Below are 18716 nucleotides of genomic sequence, written 5' to 3' on the forward strand. Positions count from 1 at the left end.
TTTTCTCAGGAAGTCAGTAGTATCTTGGAGATAGCTGGGAGTGTTGGTTGCATAGGGTTTGAGAAGAGAGTCTACATAGTTGGATAATCCAGTAGTGAGCGTACCACTACCTGAGATGATGGGACTTCCTGGGTGTCCAGGTTTATGGATTTTGGGAAGCAGATAGAACAATCCTGGTTGGGGTTCAGAAGCTGTTTCTGTGTGGATTTGGTCCCGAGTATATGTAGGGAGTTCTTTAAGGAGACAGTGTAGTTTCTTTTGGTATTCTGAAGTGGGATCAGAGGAGAGAGGTCTGTAAAATGTGGTGTTGGAGAGTTGTCTGATTGCCTCCTGGTCATAGTTGGACTTATTCATAATGACCACTCTCTGTGGTGAGTTTTTCAAATCCTTTTTGTACCTTGATGCTGATTTTGGTGTCTGGTAGAACAGAAATTTTGATTTATTTACAGAATATGGCACTGCTGAATTGAATCTGGCATATTTTGGTCAGCCAGGTATGAGAAGAGATGTCTAGTTGATTTACTCTTTTGATTACTGAATATTTTAGGGCCTCATGCTGTTTTGCCTGCATGAAAAATTATGTACAATCGCTTTGAGATTGTGAAAGAACTCTGTCATCAGCAAAGTACATTAAAAAAAACAGTTATAGTTAATACATAGCAATTTTCCAGAGATGAGACCTTTTTCAGTGAGAATGCTATAGCTATAGGAGAATCACGCCCTTCCCAAACAGTTATTACGTATTACTTTTAGAGGGAAAAAAAGTCTGCTCCCATTTAGGCATCTCCGATGTAAACAGATTTCAAAAGTACTCAGCACTAAATAGCTCTCATTGCCCTCAGGCAGTACTGAAAGTCTTCTGAAAATCAGGTTCTTAGATGATTATACTAAGGTTCAATCCTGCAAAATGCAGAATACTCCTGTGAGATGCTCTGTTGAAAGCTAAAAGAGGTGTGTATACCTTGCACTACTGAGCCCTTAAATCATTTATTTTCTATTTGATTTCTCCATCTCTTTAGCTTGTTTTGCTGAAGCGGATTTAGTATTGTTTGTTTATGCTCAGAATCTTATCTCTGCTTCCATGAACTACCAGGAGAGGATATCCCAAAATTGTGATACCAAAAATAAATTAAAGATCTGAATGACTGAATAAATACAATAATTAAAGTGAATATTCTATAATGAAATAGCATTGTCTATGAAAAATGTTGCCAAAATGTATTGACAAAATAGATATTAGCTGACATTTAGCTACCAGGTTTTATATGATGCTGTAATTTTTTGCTGCTAAAAGCCATCAAAGATATAGCACAAATCATCAGTGTGTATTACGGGAATGGATTGCAATTATTTAAATTAGAGTAACAAACCCAGTTTAAAGCTTCTGGTTTCTGTGCTTTTATAAAGTAGCATTCTTGCACATATATTCCCCATGCTGGCTGGCATCAATGCTGGTAATGACTTGATTTCTGAATTCATTGCACACCACAAATCTCCTTGAGATGTGGGAACCCACAATGTTTCTGGGCTTTTAGATGTGCAAGTAAAAGCATAAGTTGTAGGAATCTGAATTCTCATCAGAACTCAGAATTTAAGAAACTTGATTGGTCTTTATTTGCAACTATGCCTGATAATACCCATTGCTTGCACCATGGTAGTTGAAAGTCTAAGGTAAAATATAGAGGATTTGATGCCAAACTTTCATCTCCTTGTCAGCACACTTGAAATTACTGCAATGTCTAATAGTGATAGAGATGTAGCCGTGTTAGTCTGGGGTAGCTGAAGCAAAATGCAGGACAATGTAGCACTTTAAAGACTAACAAGATGGTTTATTAGATGATGAGCTTTCGTGGGCCAGACCCACTTCCTCAGATCAAATAGTGGAAGAAAGTAGTCTACTTTCTTCCACTATTTGATCTGAGGAAGTGGGTCTGGCCCACGAAAGCTCATCATCTAATAAACCATCTTGTTAGTCTTTAAAGTGCTACATTGTCCTGCATTTTGCAATGTCTAAGGTATAGGGATCAAAGCCAGTTTTCTCTTATGAGGTGTATGGAATGTAGTCGCATTTCCATTGTGTGTGTATATGAAATCTGTTTCTGAAGATTTGAGGTAGGCAGATCACATACTTATGGACCTACCTATGTATAAATTCCTCTGTAGCAAGAGCCAAACTTCATTTATGAGACTAGATAAGTGGCTAAAAGAACAATTGCATTGCTATCTTGGAGTCATGATTTCTTCCCCAGCTTCCTTCACTCTTAAAGGTATCCCCATTTCTTAGATTGGGGTCTATGTGCTGGACTTGGGGTAATAGGAAGATGAAATGCTTTATTTAAAACTCAGCATCATTCTTCTCTGTTACTGGTTTGGTTTTCATTAGGAGTTAAAAGAAATCCAGGTATGAAGGCTACATTCACCCTCATGTCAAGTTCCGTGTTAGTGTTTCTGCTAAGGAGATGACATTGTTTGTTTATGTTCTATGGTATTGCCAAAGCCACTGCATCTCCCTCTCACTACCCATGTTTAGACATGAAAGACACATGGCATTCACTTGCCATTTTCTCAATAAGATGATAAATATCTAAAGTTGAAAAATGTTAATATAGCAGTTTGGCATTTTGCTTTTTTGTTCACCTTGGGCTGCGTGTTTTAATTCTGAGAACCATACTGTAGCTCTATGTTTCAACAGACTGATCACAACCACTTCTGCTTCTAGACAAAAAGTTGCTTTTCTAAGGTTTGAGTAACTCTTTCATTTCCAAATGTAAAAATTACTAGTACAGGTAGTTTTGTCAAGACACTGAGAACTAATCTATGTACTTGAATATTCAATTTCAAAAAATTTTCTCTGTGGGCACTGGGACCAGATTTTCAAAAGATTTCAACAGTAGCTCCATCTGTGGCACCAAAAGAAGGGATATATTTTTCAGATAATCCTGAGAGCACAGAGTGTGGAGTACTTTTGAAAGTCTGGCCTCTCCATTTAGGTACCCAAAGGAACTCTTCTGAAAATTTGCCCCTCACAGCTTATACCTGAAATACAAATTGGAGAATGTAATATTAGATCCAATTTATTTATTGTTCTTAAACTTGAGACTGGTTAATTTTTTCTTCAGTACCAATGCTGCTTAAATGAAACAGAATAATCGAACAGTGAAGAAATGCACTGAAATTAACAGTAAACTGCAACAATTTAAAAGCGGAGAATTTTATTTCTCATGCATCAGGCAATAAAGGCCTGATCCAAAGCCCACTAAATCAATCAGAGTCTGCTGACTTTGATGTCAGCTGACTTTGGCTTTAATTACCTACCATGAAAATTCAACTTTAACATGAAGTACTATCTAAAGTTCAGCAAAGGATCAGTTGCCAGTTAATTTATAATGCAGTGGTGTGTCTCATTTAATCAAGCACATGTTTATTTGGAAGCTTACTAGTTTTGTTTCCTCAAAGTAAGTTGAAATGGAATATGAAAACATCCAAAGCTTTTAAGGAAAAATTTGTTTGTGTGAATAATTTAACACTTCTTTTTTAAAACTAAACTCTGTCTGACTCTTTTTTCCTACTGGAACTATTGTGTGAAAGCCGATCAGAGGTTAAGTTTTACTTGTAATAGAGACTTTTATTTACTCTTTAAAATCAATTTTAGTTTTTGGAATTAAGATACCATGTATTAGAATCTGGTGTTTGTACTCTTCCTTTCCTAGTGCAAACTAATGGTTCTTTTTAGCTTCTTTTAACTATTTAGTCTTTGCAGTGCTAATAGACTATTTGTTGTTTTTTAAGTTTTTCCTGTTACAGACTAACTCGGCTACCCCTCTGAAATGATTAAATGTAGTGAAAGTGATAAATGGTGCCCAGATATGCAGATAGTATATACTGATAGCTCTTGTGCTTCTTAAGCAGTCAAATGGATCTTTCTTTTTTTTTTGGTACTGTGATTGGCTCCTCAGCCTGTTCAGTTTTTTCCTGAAAAAGACTTATCCAAACTAGTTGACCTACTTCCCTTCCAAAACCGGTGTATGTGCCTTTTGGTGAAACTGAGTATCTCTTGACTGTGTACAACATGCCTCATTTTTGGTGCAGATAAACAACAATCATCCTTGTAAATGAAGGTCACATGCTTCAGTCGAATGGCAACTGCCCATGAAGTCAGCTTCTTCTACCGGGCAATTAGAAGGATTTGTGGTAAAACTGAATGCTGTCCTGGATATACCTAGACTTTAGTAAGGCATTTGATACGGTCTCGCATGATATTCTTATTGATAAACTAGGCAATATAACTTAGATAGGGCCACGATAAGGTGGGTGCATAATTGGCTGGATAACCGTAGTCAGAGAGTTGTTGTTAACGGTTCTAAATCCTGCTGGAAAGGGATAACAAGTGGAGTTCCTCAAGGGTCTGTTTTGGGACCCGTACTGTTCAATATCTTCATCAATGATGTAGATATTGGGATAGAGAGTACGCTTATTAAGTTTGCAGATGATACCAAACTGGGTGGGGTTGCGACTTCTTTGGAGGATAGGGACATAATTCAAAATGACCTTAGCAAGTTAGAGAAATGGTCAGAGGTAAACAGGATGAGGTTTAATAAAGAGAAATGCAAAGTGCTCCACTTAGGAAGGAACAATCAGTTCCATACATACAAGATGGGAAGCGACTGTCTAGGAAGGAGCATGGCGGAAAGGGATCTAGGGGTCATAGTGGACCACAAGTTGAATATGAGTCAACAGTGTGATGCTGCACTAGTTAGGCCTCAGCTGGAGTACTGTGTCCAGTTCTGGGCGCCACATTTCAAGAAAGATGTAGAGAAATTGGAAAGGGTACAGAGAAGAGCGACAAAAATGATTAAAGGTTTAGAGAACATGACCTATGAAGCCAGGCTTCATGAACTGGGCTTGTTTAGTTTGGGAAAAAGAAGATTAAGGGGGGACATGATAGCGGTTTTCAAATATCTAAAAGGGTGTCACAGGGAGGAAGGAGAAAATTTGTTCCTCTTGGTTTCTGAGGACAGGACAAGGAGTAATGGGCTTAAAGTGCAGCAGGGGAGGTTTAGATTGGACATTAGGAAAAAATTCCTAACTGTCAGGGTGGTCAAATATTGGAATAAATTGCCAAGGGCGGTGGTGGAATCTCCCTCTCTGGAGATATTTAAGAACAGGTTAGATAGACATCTGTCAGGGATGGTGTAGACGGTGCTTGGTCCTGCCTTGAGGGCGGGGGGCTGGACTCGATGACCTCTTGAGGTCCCTTCCAGTCCTATTATTCTATGATTCTATGATTCTATGAGCCAGTTCCTTGGGAATGCTATTCTGGAAAAGTAGGTGGCTATCCATTCCTCTCTGTTTTGGGTGGTGGGGCAGCTGAGCTTCTTAGTGATCTGCTGATCAGGGCTTGCAGCTCTCTTACCCCAGTCAAGTCACTCAGGCTGTGTCTAGACTGCATCCCTCTACCGACACAGGGATGCAAATCAAGCACTTCGAAAGTGAAAATGAGCCCGGGATTTAAATATCCTGGGCTTCATTTGCATACCCACGTTTCAACACTGTGCCAATCAGGCTCAGTGTCGAAAGTGAAAGTAAAGTGTAGCCATGGCTCTGCCGACAGCAAGGAGCTTTTTCCTCATGAAATGAGGAGTACAGGATCTGCTGAAAAAGCTTCCCGCTGTTGGCATAGCCATGGCTACACTTTATTTTCACTTTTGACACTGAGCCTTATTAGCACAGCATCAGAACATGAGTATGCAAATGAAGTCAAGGATATTTAAATCCCGGGCTCATTTGCACTTCCGAAGTGCTTGATTTGCATCCATCTGTAGTCAGAGGGATGCAGTCAGAGGGATGCAGTCTAGACGTAGCCTCACGGTACACAATGATCTGAATGCAAAAGCAATGCAGGTTTCCTAGGGCCAAATTTCTGAAGGTGTTTGGATGCCTAAAGATGCTGATTGGTGCCTAATAGGATTTTCAAAAGTTCCTATGCCTTGGAGTGAGGCTCCTGTTCAAGAATACCAGGTTCTCATTTATAAAGAGCAGCAGCAGTAGAGAACTTGCTTTTCAGTCTTTATCATGCTGAAAAAGAGATTTACTGGACTGAAGCACTAGATAACAGTATTGACAATGTTGAACATGGGGTGGGGGAGAAAACCATCAAAATTTTGCATCCTTAATCATTGTTGATCAGCCTCAATCAGCCTTGTCATCACCTTCCCCCTGTGTAATTAACTAAGGGGTAGGGCTGACCTAGGAGGAAAAGCCTTAAAAGCCAGAGGCTAAGTCACCAGGGGGAGCTAGCAAACAGGAGACAGCAGACCGAGGAGTTTGACAGGGAGTTTGTAAGAGGAGGTCCTAATGTAGCAACTATGATTAGTAGGACTACATTTCCTGTGACAATGCTGCTCCTGTCTCCTCTGCCTATACGTGTATCCAGAGAGGCAACTTGACCATGATGCCTTTATCCAGATCCTGGTGTGGTTTTGCAGAAACCATGGACTGCATTTCAGAACTTCCCACTCAAAGAAAACCAAGCTGGGAAGCTTGGTGGTGGAATCTCTCCAAAAGCAGGTGAGAGAGCTACAGGGAGAGGTCACGAGGCTGAGAAGGGTAAACAACAAGAGTGGTGTCATGATGGAAATCTGTTATAGACCAGTTCACCTGGAAGGAAGAGGTGGATGAGGCTATTTTTAAACAACTAACAAAATTATCCAAAGCACAGGACTTGCTTGTGATGGGGGACTTCACTACCCAGACATCTGTTGGGAAATTAATACAGCAAGGCACAGATTATCTAATAAAATCTTGGAATGTATTGGAGATGATTTTTTTATTATTATATCAGAAGGTGGAGAAAGCCACTGGGGGCGGCGGGTCTAGATTCAATTTTGACAAATAGCAAGGATCTGATTTGGAATTTGAAAGTGAAAGACAACTTGGGTGAAAGTGATTATAAAATGGTAAGAGTTCATGATTGTAGGTGTAAAGGCTCTGTTTAATCTGTACTAATTTTTTTTCCCCCACCGGCTAGCCCCCGTTACCAAAAGGAGGGGGAAGAGTCTATAAGAAATCAGGACCCTGAGACTGACAGTCCCAAGGAACAATGAGAAAAGGCCAATATTCTAGGTCAGCCTGATTGACAGGACAGGGAGACTAATGAGGGATTCAGGGTATTGGGGAAGAGGGGAGTGGCATGCCCCATCTTCCGTGTAAAATTGCTTTGCCTGGATTAGACAGTGGCTTTTCCCACTATTGTGTCGTCCTCTCCTCACCATGGTACCCAGTCCACTGAATGGATTTGGGAATTACCATAGGGGGCCTGTCACTGTGCAGTAACAGTGGAGGACCCCTGCTCCCTGTGGTGGCAGGAGCTGCAAGGAACTGGAACACAGGGGAATGAGTGCACTCCACTTCCCCATAGTGGCAGGACTTGGGGGACAGGAACAGAGAGCTCCCTCCTCAGCCTGCTGGGACTCCCAGGCTGGATTACGCATCTGCTCCAGCAGGTAATGGCCTGTGTGCCATGAGTTTGAGATTCCTAGCATAGAGAGTATGGTTATGAAATTTGCAGCTGGTACCAAGCTAGGAGGGGTTGAAGGTGCTTTGGAGGATCCGATTAAAATTCAATATGAGCTGGAGTTCTGGGTGTCACACTTCAGGAAAGATGTACATAAACTGAAAAAAGTCCAATAAAGAGCAACAAACAGAATAAAGGTCTAGAAAACATGACCTATGCGGGTTTATTTAATATGGAAAAGAGAAGACTGATTGTGGCATAACAGCTTTTAAATATCTAAAAGGTTATTACAAGGAGGAGGTTAAAAATATTCTCCTTAAACTCTTAATGATAGGACAAGAAGTTGAATTGAAGTTGCATCAAGGGAGGTTGATGTTGGACATTAGGAAAAACTTCCTAATGGTCAGGGTGGTTAAACACTGAAATAAGTTGTCTTGGGAGGTTGTGGAATCTCCATCATTAGGGATGTTTAATAGCATATTAGACCAACACCTCTCAGGGATGGCCTATAGTGTAGGGGACTAGACTAAACCTTTCCAGTTTCCCTCCAGTTCTATGTTTCTATGAAGTCTTTTTTTTTTTAATTTGGTTGAATTTAGTTTAGAATAACCATTTCTAATTCTCTGAGTACCACATGAGATATCATGACTCATGTAATAAAAAGTTGTGTCATAAGCAAATTTGAAGCCAGATGAGATGATGACAGGGCCGATCTCCTAATTAGGCAAACACTAGCTCTTGCTTTCCTTTAAAGGCACAGTCACAAGTTGAAGTCCAAACCTACTTGTATAAGCAGGTGTTTTACAGAGTTAACTACTGTCACTACATTAGGCTACAAAGCTCTCAGAGGATATGTCTATACTGCAGTGCTATTTTGGGATGCTTCTGTTATCCCAAATAGCTATTCCACATCTTTTAAACAAGCCCATTATTCCAAAATAGCTTTCAAAATAATCGGTTTGCTATTCCAATATCCCTGTAAATCTTGTTCCACAAGAATTAAAGAGGTTTTGGAATAATGCTCTATTTTAAAATTTGAAACAAAAGACAGGACTTTTTTGAATGAAGGCGTTCTTGAATGTAAATAGGGCTTCTTCGAAAGAGAACATCCAGACTCACTGGGCGCTTTCTTTCGAAAAAGCGGCTTGCTCTTTCGAAAGTTCCGCGTGCAGTCTAGACGCTCTCTTTCGAAAGAGGCTTGCAGTCTAGACATAGCCTAAATGCTACTGACAAAATCTTATATCTGGTCAATCAGTCTGGACATGTAAATGACTGTGTAATCTGCATGATATTTCAAGACACTAGATGAAATCAAATTAGAACTGGTTCAACTATTTAGCAGTATTAAGTGGTGAAGGATCTAGTAAATCTAATGTGGCTACTGTGTGCTTTTAAAGCTCTGAATTTGCTTCCTTTTTTGGTCTGTAACGTTGTTGGTATATATGGGCTCATCTCTTTTCTCACATGTTTGCTTGTGTGTGTGATGGTGAGAAATATTTCTCATCAACACCCAGGGAGATCCCGTGTGTGTTGCCTCTATATCTACTTCAAAGGGTACTAGATTGGCCATTAATACAACAAGAGACTATCTAATGGTTGAATCCTTTACATGTCAAAAAAGTTGTATTTTTCAAAGGTACACTATATTATTAGGATTATTTTTATATATATATATAAAATCTTTATGCTAAATTAGAACGGCTTTTTATTTCATTTTTGTGAGCTTTCCTGCTCTAATGTTATGTTGAGTTTATGATTTAGATATACACTACAATTGAAATTAGGGAGGAAACCCTATATAGCTAACCAATATAACTGTATAATGAATAAATTATCTAGCCTTTGGTTTCAATAGGCTTCAGTCCACTGTCCTTTTTGCCACATGATCTTCAGTTTCTCAAAACAGGCAACACAGATATTTTAATATTCATTTTAGCCCTTCCTACCGCTATCTGTGAAAAGCTACCAAACTCCAACACTTAAATCCCACCTCTCCTTTTATCAAACAAAGATGTTTTCGTTGCCTGGCTACAGCTGTAATGTGAAAGAATGTTACAGAGCTACTGTCAAGATGGCCATTTTATTAAAGTGATTTATACATGGATTACTTGTAAAAATGGCTCAGCCTTTTATGCAAGTGCTCTACAGAGGCAAGTAGACAGTCTACATCTTTATGGACAACAGGTCTTCCTTTCCTGATGTTTTACCACAATAGGCAGCAGCTTTATTTCAGACAACAACAATCTAAATTTGTTACAATTTGTTAATTTCTAATGGCATGAACCACAAAATATATTTATGAATTTTTACTGTCCTTTATTTCCAATCCTTTTGCTGAAATATATGGGCACTCTCAGCCCTGCATCCTGTTTTCTTATAAATTCTCTGTAAAAAAAGTAGTCAGGATCAGCAAATTGCTGCATATGAAATCCACAAATTACTTTGTCTTTTGTGGGTTTCAATTAATCTCCTTTTTGCCTTGTAAAACAGTACAGTTTTGAAGTCTAGATTTGGGAGCATCGGTTATGTACACTGCAGCCTGTTTCACTGTTATGTCATATGTAAATATTAGGTTTTTTAATTATTACTCTCTTTTGATGTTCACATTTAGCTTTATTGGTGATACTTGAGAAACTAGAACAAAGACTATAACAATCAAGTTATTAGGATTTAGCGTAGCTTTTCTATGATGTTCTGTGAGAAGTTTATTGAAGTGTTGTGAAACTGGCAATAGAATCACAAGACTATTCTTTCCAAACTTTCTTAAGAGTTTAGTGAAACAGATCACCTACCAAGAATTGTGATATACCGTTTAGCATGTCCTTTAATGGAAGGGAAACAGTGGTTTTAATTAACAGTGATTTACAGATCAATTATCTCTTTATGCCTCCCAAAGTCACAAGGGGGAAAAAAAGTTGACTAAGTGAGCATGCAATAAGCAATACCAATTTTCTGTTCAGATATATAGAAAACTCAACTGCTGGGGCTAGTACAGCATTTTGCACCACAAATGAAAATTACATCTACCAAAAATAACAAAGGAACCAGGGATGGTAGGAAGCTAAAAGCCAACTAGGATTATAAGAGAGCGATTTTCTTGAATGGTAGCATGCAGAAGGTGAATATTTTAGGCATTAAATGCTAGATTTAAGCAGCTTAGCAACATGCAAACAGCAAATGGCAATTCTATCCAGTTGTTGTTCTCTACCTTTTGAAGGCTCTACAAGGACTTCATTTCCTGTTACTTCTACAGAACTCAGTTTTCTAGATTTTTTAAAAAGAATAATAAAATATATTTTTAAAAAACTTAAAGCAAATGTTATTCAGGTTAATATGTTAAAAGCCACACCATTGTAATACAAGAAAATTTGGAATGATACTGTTCCTCCTTGAAATACATTGGAATTCAAATCTTTTAGACAATGGAAACCTTTCTCACAGAATTTCATTAAGCAACAGTGTGCATAAAAAGCACTTTTTTGCCTTGTAGGCTGTTTTTCTCCTAATTCACAAAGCAAACTCAAATCCGATACACAAGTAGACAACAACTTTTAGGGTCTCTTTGTATAATTATGCATAAAAACATCTATACTTCAGAAGCTCTGATTACACAGGAGATTTACTGAAGGATTTCAATTAATACATTTTTGCACAACATTATATTTTACAATACTAGAAGATTTATCTGGTGTTGCTTGGGTCCATAACTTTTGCTTTTTCAAAAATAAAAATGAAAATGTACATGCTTTATTTACATCATTGCTCTGGGATGGGGCTGGGAATGAGGAGTTAAGTATTCAGGCTGCCCTAAGGAGAGAGGACCACCCCAGCCTTCTTTCATTGCAGCAGCTTGAGGTCAGGTGAGAAGCATCTCTCCATGGCTGCTGCAGCTCCAGTTGGCACAGGTGGGGGAAGGGTGCATGTCCCCTGTCAGGGGCAGGTCCAGATTCATCAGCCCTCTGCTCTCCCCAGCCAGAGTGAGAAATTAACCAAACTGCACTTTTCACTCGCTCCCTGACACAGAGGAATAGCCAGCTGTGTTCCCTTATGAATCCGGGGGAGGAGTTTCAGACCCCAAACCTCTATTGGGTGCCAGGGAGGAAGGCTGGGGACTGGACAGTGGGGATGTGCCCTCCCCCCCAGCCAGTTACTTTCACGTGCCTTGTTATTCTGTCTCTCTTCTGCTTGAATTTATGAGAAGCAACCCCAATCCAGGCACATGCCATTATCATGGTACAACCAAGCCCTTAACTTCCTGTAGGTTATGATAAGAGAAAGATATATACTGAATTTGGTTGTTCTTACTCTTACCATTTAGGAGAGGTTCTTAAACAAAAAGACAAAAACAGACAGACATACACACAAATAGAGAGACAACCTCTTTCAAACATATAGTAGATAAGGTAAATATTTCTAACAGTCAAATACAAATACTGTATTAGAGAGACAAGACAGATTAACTATAGGAATGACCAATGAGCAGCAGCATAGTGACTAACCCACATTTGGAATTCTTGAAAATGTTGGTTACTAATGTAGCAGAGAGAGTCTGGTATTTCTAAATGAAAAGGATGTTCAGAGGCCTGAGGGGCATTAACTCTAATAGGGATTTTACTGTGCCTAAACTTCAAACTGAGCAGAGAATCACACCAGCTAGACAGCAGGAAATGTTGAGAAGAGGGCGAGGCTGTACATAAGTACGGGTCATCAGGAGGCACACCTGATTGGAATTCAGAGCTCTGAATCGTCTCCTGGTGGTAGACTTCTAAGCATTTTGTTAAAAAAACAAGCACCATTGTCCCCACCACCACAACCGTTAGCCTGTTGCCTTCATCATTTGCAAAGGATGTGGAAGACTCAGGTTCAGATCCTTTCTCTGACTGATCTGAAACAGGGATTCAGTCTAGCTCTCTTTGAGTTGGGTCAGGCATGCTCAGTATGTCTATTGGGGATTATTCATAAGCTAGGGTCTCAGGCCTTAGGAATTAGATCACTGTGAACATGTCCAACAGTGGTATTTTGAGCAGGTAGCAGACTATAACAAAGGAAACCTAGCTGCCTAGGGACTTTAGGCACCTACAGTGTTAGGTGGGATAGGAGGGTGGGATAAGAACATAAATTTTGAGTTTAGGCACTTGAAATGTCACTTTGCTCCCTAAATATTTAGTTCATAGTAGAAGATATGAACGAGTTGTTATAATTTAATCAAAACATATTTATGCATCTCACTTTAACATGAATTGACAGAGTGTGCCATAATGACTCCAAGGAATCCTGCTGTGTCAAAAAATATGGATTTAAGCCCAGATGTTTAAATGTATTTAAATGTTCCTGCATTTCATTTTGCAATACCTAATTGATTTAGGAGATTAAATCTCTTTCCAAAGTGATTTAGGCACTTAGGAACATAAATTCAATTGATTATCACTAAGATTTAGGTTCAAATCACTTTTGCAAATTGAGATTTAGCTTCCTAAATTAGACAACCCTACTATTTGAATTCTTTAAATGCCATACTTCTTAACATGCAATGCCTAGAAGAATTATTTTGCAGGGAGAGAAGAATCTTTGTGCCATTTTTTGATTGTTAGTTTTAATATTCTCTGTTTTTAACAACAAAGTCAGAAAATCCCCAGTTATTGCAATATGTGCTCACTTCTGACAAAACACACCCTCAAGTTATTGGAACTCTAATTTAAACTGTTGGTGGTAAAATCATGGAATAAATACACATTTGTTCCCAGTCTTGCTGCTGTACATTATGCTTTGCTTATAAAGCTATACACACCCATTTTGCAAAACTCTGAGCAAGCTGTGGAACAAAAAAGCTAAAGAGGAGATGGATTTAGTAGGAAAAGCAGTGTTTTATATAAAACTCTATAAATGCTTCAGCCATAGCTGTGTCCTAAAGCTGAACCAATCACCCTAATTACAAAGAAATACTCTTTTGTTAAATGTAGGCTATTTCTGAAAGAATGAAGTCACATTACCGACTGCAGCTGTTCATAGAAGAACATAAAATGCTGAAATAACAGTAATTTTAGAAAAAAAGAAATCTGTTTGCAATAAGAATGTTGAACTGTTGCCACTTACATACATTGACTTTATCCAAGGGAGGAACTGATATCCATCCAACATATTTCTGTTTGCTCTTATATCTTCCAGTTACCAGAAGAACTTGGCTAGGAGATCCCACATGTGAGCACGTAAACATCTTTGGCTTGTGGAATAACTGAGTTTAACATGGTTAGGGATGTGATGATTAGCAGTCCTTAGCATTGGCTTTTCTTTTCTTAACTCCACTCTCCTGAAATCAGTCCTGTCATTAATGAGCAATACAACTTCTGAAAATTTGTTGATTGATTTTTGAACTGAGTGTTTTTATCACCTTCATGAATCATAATTTGTGGAGTAAGCTAATTATGCATAAAGATTTGCATCTCAAGAACCCAACCATTAAATATGAATAGCATTCATGTTTGATTTACTTAATATTTGAATATCTTTTTCTTTGAAAACCATAGCTTTAAGCTCTAAATATTGTTACTTTTAACCTTTTAGAGGCTGGCTTCTATACTAATGGAACAATGTGGTGGGTTACGGGGCTGAAATATATTACACTTATATTATCACCTACATTATGGCTGTGTCTACACTGGGCCACTTATTCCGGAAAATCAGCCGCTTTTCCGGAATAAGCTGCAAGCTGTCTACACTGGCCCTTGAATTTCCGGAAAAGCAACAATGCTCTACTGTACAAAATCAGTCGCTATTCCGGAAAAACTATTCTGCTCCCGCTCGGGCATAAGTCCTTATTCTGGAACACTGTTCCAGAAAAGGGCCAGTGTAGACAGCCCCGTAGTTTTTTCTGGAAAAAAGCCCCGATCGCGAAAATGGCGATTGGGGCTCTTTTCCGGAAAAGCGCGTCTACATTGGCCATAGATGCTTTTCCGGGAAAAGGGCTTTTTCGGAAAAGCAGCCTGCCAATGTAGACACTCCTTTTCCGGAAAAACTGAAAACGGAATAGTATTCCGTTTTAAGCATTTCCGGAAATTCATGCCAGTGTAGAGACAGCCCATATGTGTAATGGGGTAGCAATTTTCTTCTGTAAACCAACCTTGATTGCAGCTTCTAGAAGCCTGCACGGAGACACTGAATAATTTCTGCGGATTCATTGAGAAACGTACAAACTTGGTAGATCCACTCTGGATGGCAGGAAGATTTCAGTGGCTTTTTGGAGGCAGAATCTGGCACAGAAAGTCTTTACATGAAAACCATCTAGAAACAGCCAAATAAAGAAGGAAAGTTTAGGTTGAAGTTTGTTTTCATCGTTGTTTGATCTGCCAATCCCAAACCCCAGGTAACTGTCAAGTTTGTACTAAATAATGAGTTAGCTTATTCAGACCCTTACTCTGTTCTCCTGAAACAAAGGAACCAAACCTTGGTCATATCTCCTCAGTAGCAGTCATCTAATACAGTGCCTGTGCTAGCAAAATGGGGTCCCTAACCAGGAATATTTTGCACCCACCACATAATAAAAAGTGAACTTGGAATACCTTTCAGCTATTTGGGGTCCTAAGTAATTGTTTTGTCTCCCAATCATAGAACCACAGTGTTGGAAGAGATGCCATGAGGCCATCAATTACAACCCCCTGCTAAAAACAGGTCCAGTCCCAACTAAATTATCCCAGCCAGGGCTTTGTCAAACCAGAATCTAAAAATCTCTGGGGATGGAGATTCCAACACTTCGGGTATGTCTAGACTACATGGCTCCGTCAACGAGAAACTTGGTTTGAGGGATGAGCTGATGGCAAAAGCTTCCTTTTATCTCTCCTGGAACCCCCTGCAGACAGTCTTTGGATGTGAGGGGCTTTGGCAGTTGGAGTCTGCACATGAGTGAGGGCATGGGTAGAGGAAATTCCTTTTAATCTAGGAGGCTAATTCTACAGCACTTGCATCAAAGAACATTCACCAGCCATTCCATTCCCATTTACTTCAGAGTTGTTGTGTTTTTCTTCAAAATACACCTATTCACATAGCAAGATTTATATATCAACCACTTCCTCACAGGATCCTCTGCAGGGCCCTTGCTACTCCTTACAAAATTATTTTATTATTAGCCAGGGAGTTGAATTTAAGCAAGCTCCTCTGCTTCCTGCAGAATCCTACTGTGCAGACCGTTTGCCCCTAGTTCTTTTGCATTTCTCTGTTCATCTGGACTATCTGCTGTCTTCTCTGAGGACCTGGTGATCTTCCAGCTACAAGCAGATCCTTCCTCAAACCACATCAATTTTGAGGCAGATGATTAGTCAGAGGCAGAGAGATACCCAGCTCCCCTGAAAGAAGTCCCTCTCTCTGGCATTCTCAAGATGTCCCCAAGAAGGCTAATATTGCTACTCTCAGCACTTTCTTATGTAGACTGTTCCCTTCTATCACTAGCTGCTACAGTTTTCTAGCCCAAGAATGGACAGAAAAGACACAGGAGCCCAAATAAGTTAACTGAACTGCCATGGGAGTATTCAAGATGAAGTGCTGGGTAATTGGTCTTCTATGTGAATGTGTCAACTCTTGGCGATTTAAGACAATCATCTCCCTGACCCACAAATCCTTCTCTTTACTACATAATAAGGTGGGAAATGCACAACTTTGTTGCTCTGGAAGTTTTCACCTACATATTTTTGTTTTAATTTGTGCTTCCACACCTTTCCTCTCCCTCCTACCTTCCTTTCCAGAGAATCTAATCTAGCTCAATATTTTGCTGTATTATGATTCACACAACGTGTCTGGGAATCCACTTTTGAAACTATGTATCTCCTTAATAAAAGAATAAATGTGCCATAATGCCATATTTCTAAAGCATTTTGAAGTGAATCACTTCAGAAATATGGCATTGCAAAATAATTTCACAGGGGAAACCTAAGACTCTATCTATTTAGTAATTGAATAACTTGTCTTTTCTTCATTGTAAAATGTATATACATGTCATTTCAGAGCTCTGTAATTTGTTTATAAAAGGTGATTTTCTGTTTTATGGGAATTCCACCCTCTAAGGAATATAAAACTTCGCTTAAAATATAATTTACCTAAAAATGGTATTATAGTGGTGACAGTTTTTTCCTTCTTCATTATCACAGAATCTGCCATTTAACATTCTGCAAGAAGTGCTACAAGTCATTATAGTTTGGAAGATTTAAGCTACAGAGCAAACCAGTCATACTGCTGCACTTGCATCTTTATAGACTTATTTTTTTAATTGTAAAGACTCAGGTATGGACAAAAACTTTCAACCCAGGACAAAGCATCCATTCAGACATTTGTTTTGGTTTCCATTTGGAATTTTTTGTTGGTCTCTCAGTTCCTGTTATCAAATTTCTCATGTATTTGGATAACTTCTACTTCAGATATGTTAAACCATGTGGTATATATTATAGTAAGTTCTCTTAAATTAAACCATTTTATGAGCACAATTATATTTTTCATGATTATTGGCCCAGATTCAGGAAAGCATTGCTATTCACTACAGCACTAAAGAATATGCTTCGCATTAAGCATTCACGGAGTGCTGTAATGAACCAGTGCTATTGTTTTCCAGCACATGACTTCCATTGTTTGCCAGAAAAATTCTAGAGATAACAGTATTACTACAAAAGCAATAGCTGTTGTGTTTCGAGGTATTCATATGGTCTTGTTTTTCTTTTCATCTCTTCCTTTCCTGCAATTATAACCTAGTTTTAAAATTAATTGTATGGCTTATATAATTGATCTTATCTCCTCTTCTGTTATCTGATTAAGTCTTATTTTTAATGAGTAACTTTTCCATCAACACTGCCTGCCAGCATGGACCCAACCAATTTGTTCAGATCCCTACAGTAGGGGGCAAGGGTGACAATGGAGGAAGGGCTGGCACTGACAACATTCTCATTAAAGTCCAGGTGGGGAAAGCAGGCCCCAGATTTTGAATCACATTCTGGTTTTTGGTCTGTTCCTGGGGGAGCACAGTTATTAACCATCCCTTACTTAGGGCTGGTGGAGAGCTCAAAATGATGAAATGTTTCACAAATGACCAGAGCTATGCCCCCCAACCTTTTCAGACCCCCTCACTGTCTCAGGCTGGGGTCACATACAGAGTTGCCAAGTCTCCAGGACTGGATGGACCAGATGCCATTGTCGCTAATGGTGCCTGGTCCATCATGTCTTTAGGAGTTGGCAGCCCAGCCACAGCTGGTGTCATCTGTGGAGCCTAGGGGTGGCAGCAGGATCGGAGCAACAGTGCAGCCTCCAGGGTTGATTGCCTGGACCCAATGGAGGGCAGGCTGCAGAACCCACAGAGACAGCAGGTGGTAAGCTCGAAAGGGATGCTCAAGTTGGCAAGGCAATGGAACCTCAGAGGGGCTGCCTGGAGGCCAGGGCATGGTGGAGCTGGTATTGGGACCAGCCCTAGGATGTGGACAAGCTTGGTGGAAAAAAATGGGGGTGCTCCAGCACCTCTCACTGCCCTGTTTTCTACACCTATGAGAACATTTGAATTGTACCCCATTTGTGTGTCATAGAGAGTGTGGGTATCAAAGTAGAACTTTGGAGAATATTTCCAATCTTTGGTTTCCTAGACTGGCCCCAATCCATACTTCAAAGCAATCCTCCTTACATTAACTTGTAGACAGAAATGTTGTTTGTTTTTCACCTACACTGTTGGAAATGTTTCAATTTCCCTCCCTTATTTCTGGCAAAATAGATTCCCAGTGCAGAGAAGTAAATAGGTTAGATTGTTTTTCTCTTTGTCCCAAATGGCTGACAAGGAATTTCTCACCATTTACCTGGAAAACATGATAAAATATATTTCTCCTACCACCAGTATTTATTTTAGTACCGAAAGAGTAGCTAGAATCCATTAAAATGGAACCAGAGGAACCAAATTTTACTTACTCTAATATCTACTTAGGTTCTGATACTGCACATGGAAGGTATTTTTATATACCTAATAAAAAGTATTTGAAAGCTGTACTTTCAGTTAAATTCTCAGTTTTGACCAAATAGAGCTTGACACAAGTCAAGAATAAAATATTAATCATCAGTAAATGAGAAGTGTCTTAAGCCATTTTCAAATACAATAAAAAATACAAATTGAAATTCTGAATAATCTTATGTTAAGATATATAATTGATTAAATGTGTACAGGTATTGTGTACCTCCTGGTTAACTAAAA

At 39.2% G+C, this 18716-nt stretch overlaps 1 long non-coding RNA gene across 1 annotated transcript in view; it reads left to right on the plus strand.

The window, feature by feature from the left end:
* LOC142831146 (uncharacterized) overlaps positions 1–18453 on the plus strand; it is a 178010-nt gene extending 159557 nt beyond the window's left edge. The window contains exon 4 of the long non-coding RNA XR_012906805.1: positions 16648–18453. This is a non-coding gene — a long non-coding RNA (uncharacterized LOC142831146). The remainder of the gene's footprint in view (positions 1–16647) is intronic.
* The last annotated feature ends 263 nt before the right edge of the window (positions 18454–18716 follow it).

This window comes from Pelodiscus sinensis, chromosome 12 (assembly GCF_049634645.1).
Source record: "Pelodiscus sinensis isolate JC-2024 chromosome 12, ASM4963464v1, whole genome shotgun sequence".
Taxonomy (NCBI): domain Eukaryota; kingdom Metazoa; phylum Chordata; order Testudines; family Trionychidae; genus Pelodiscus; species Pelodiscus sinensis.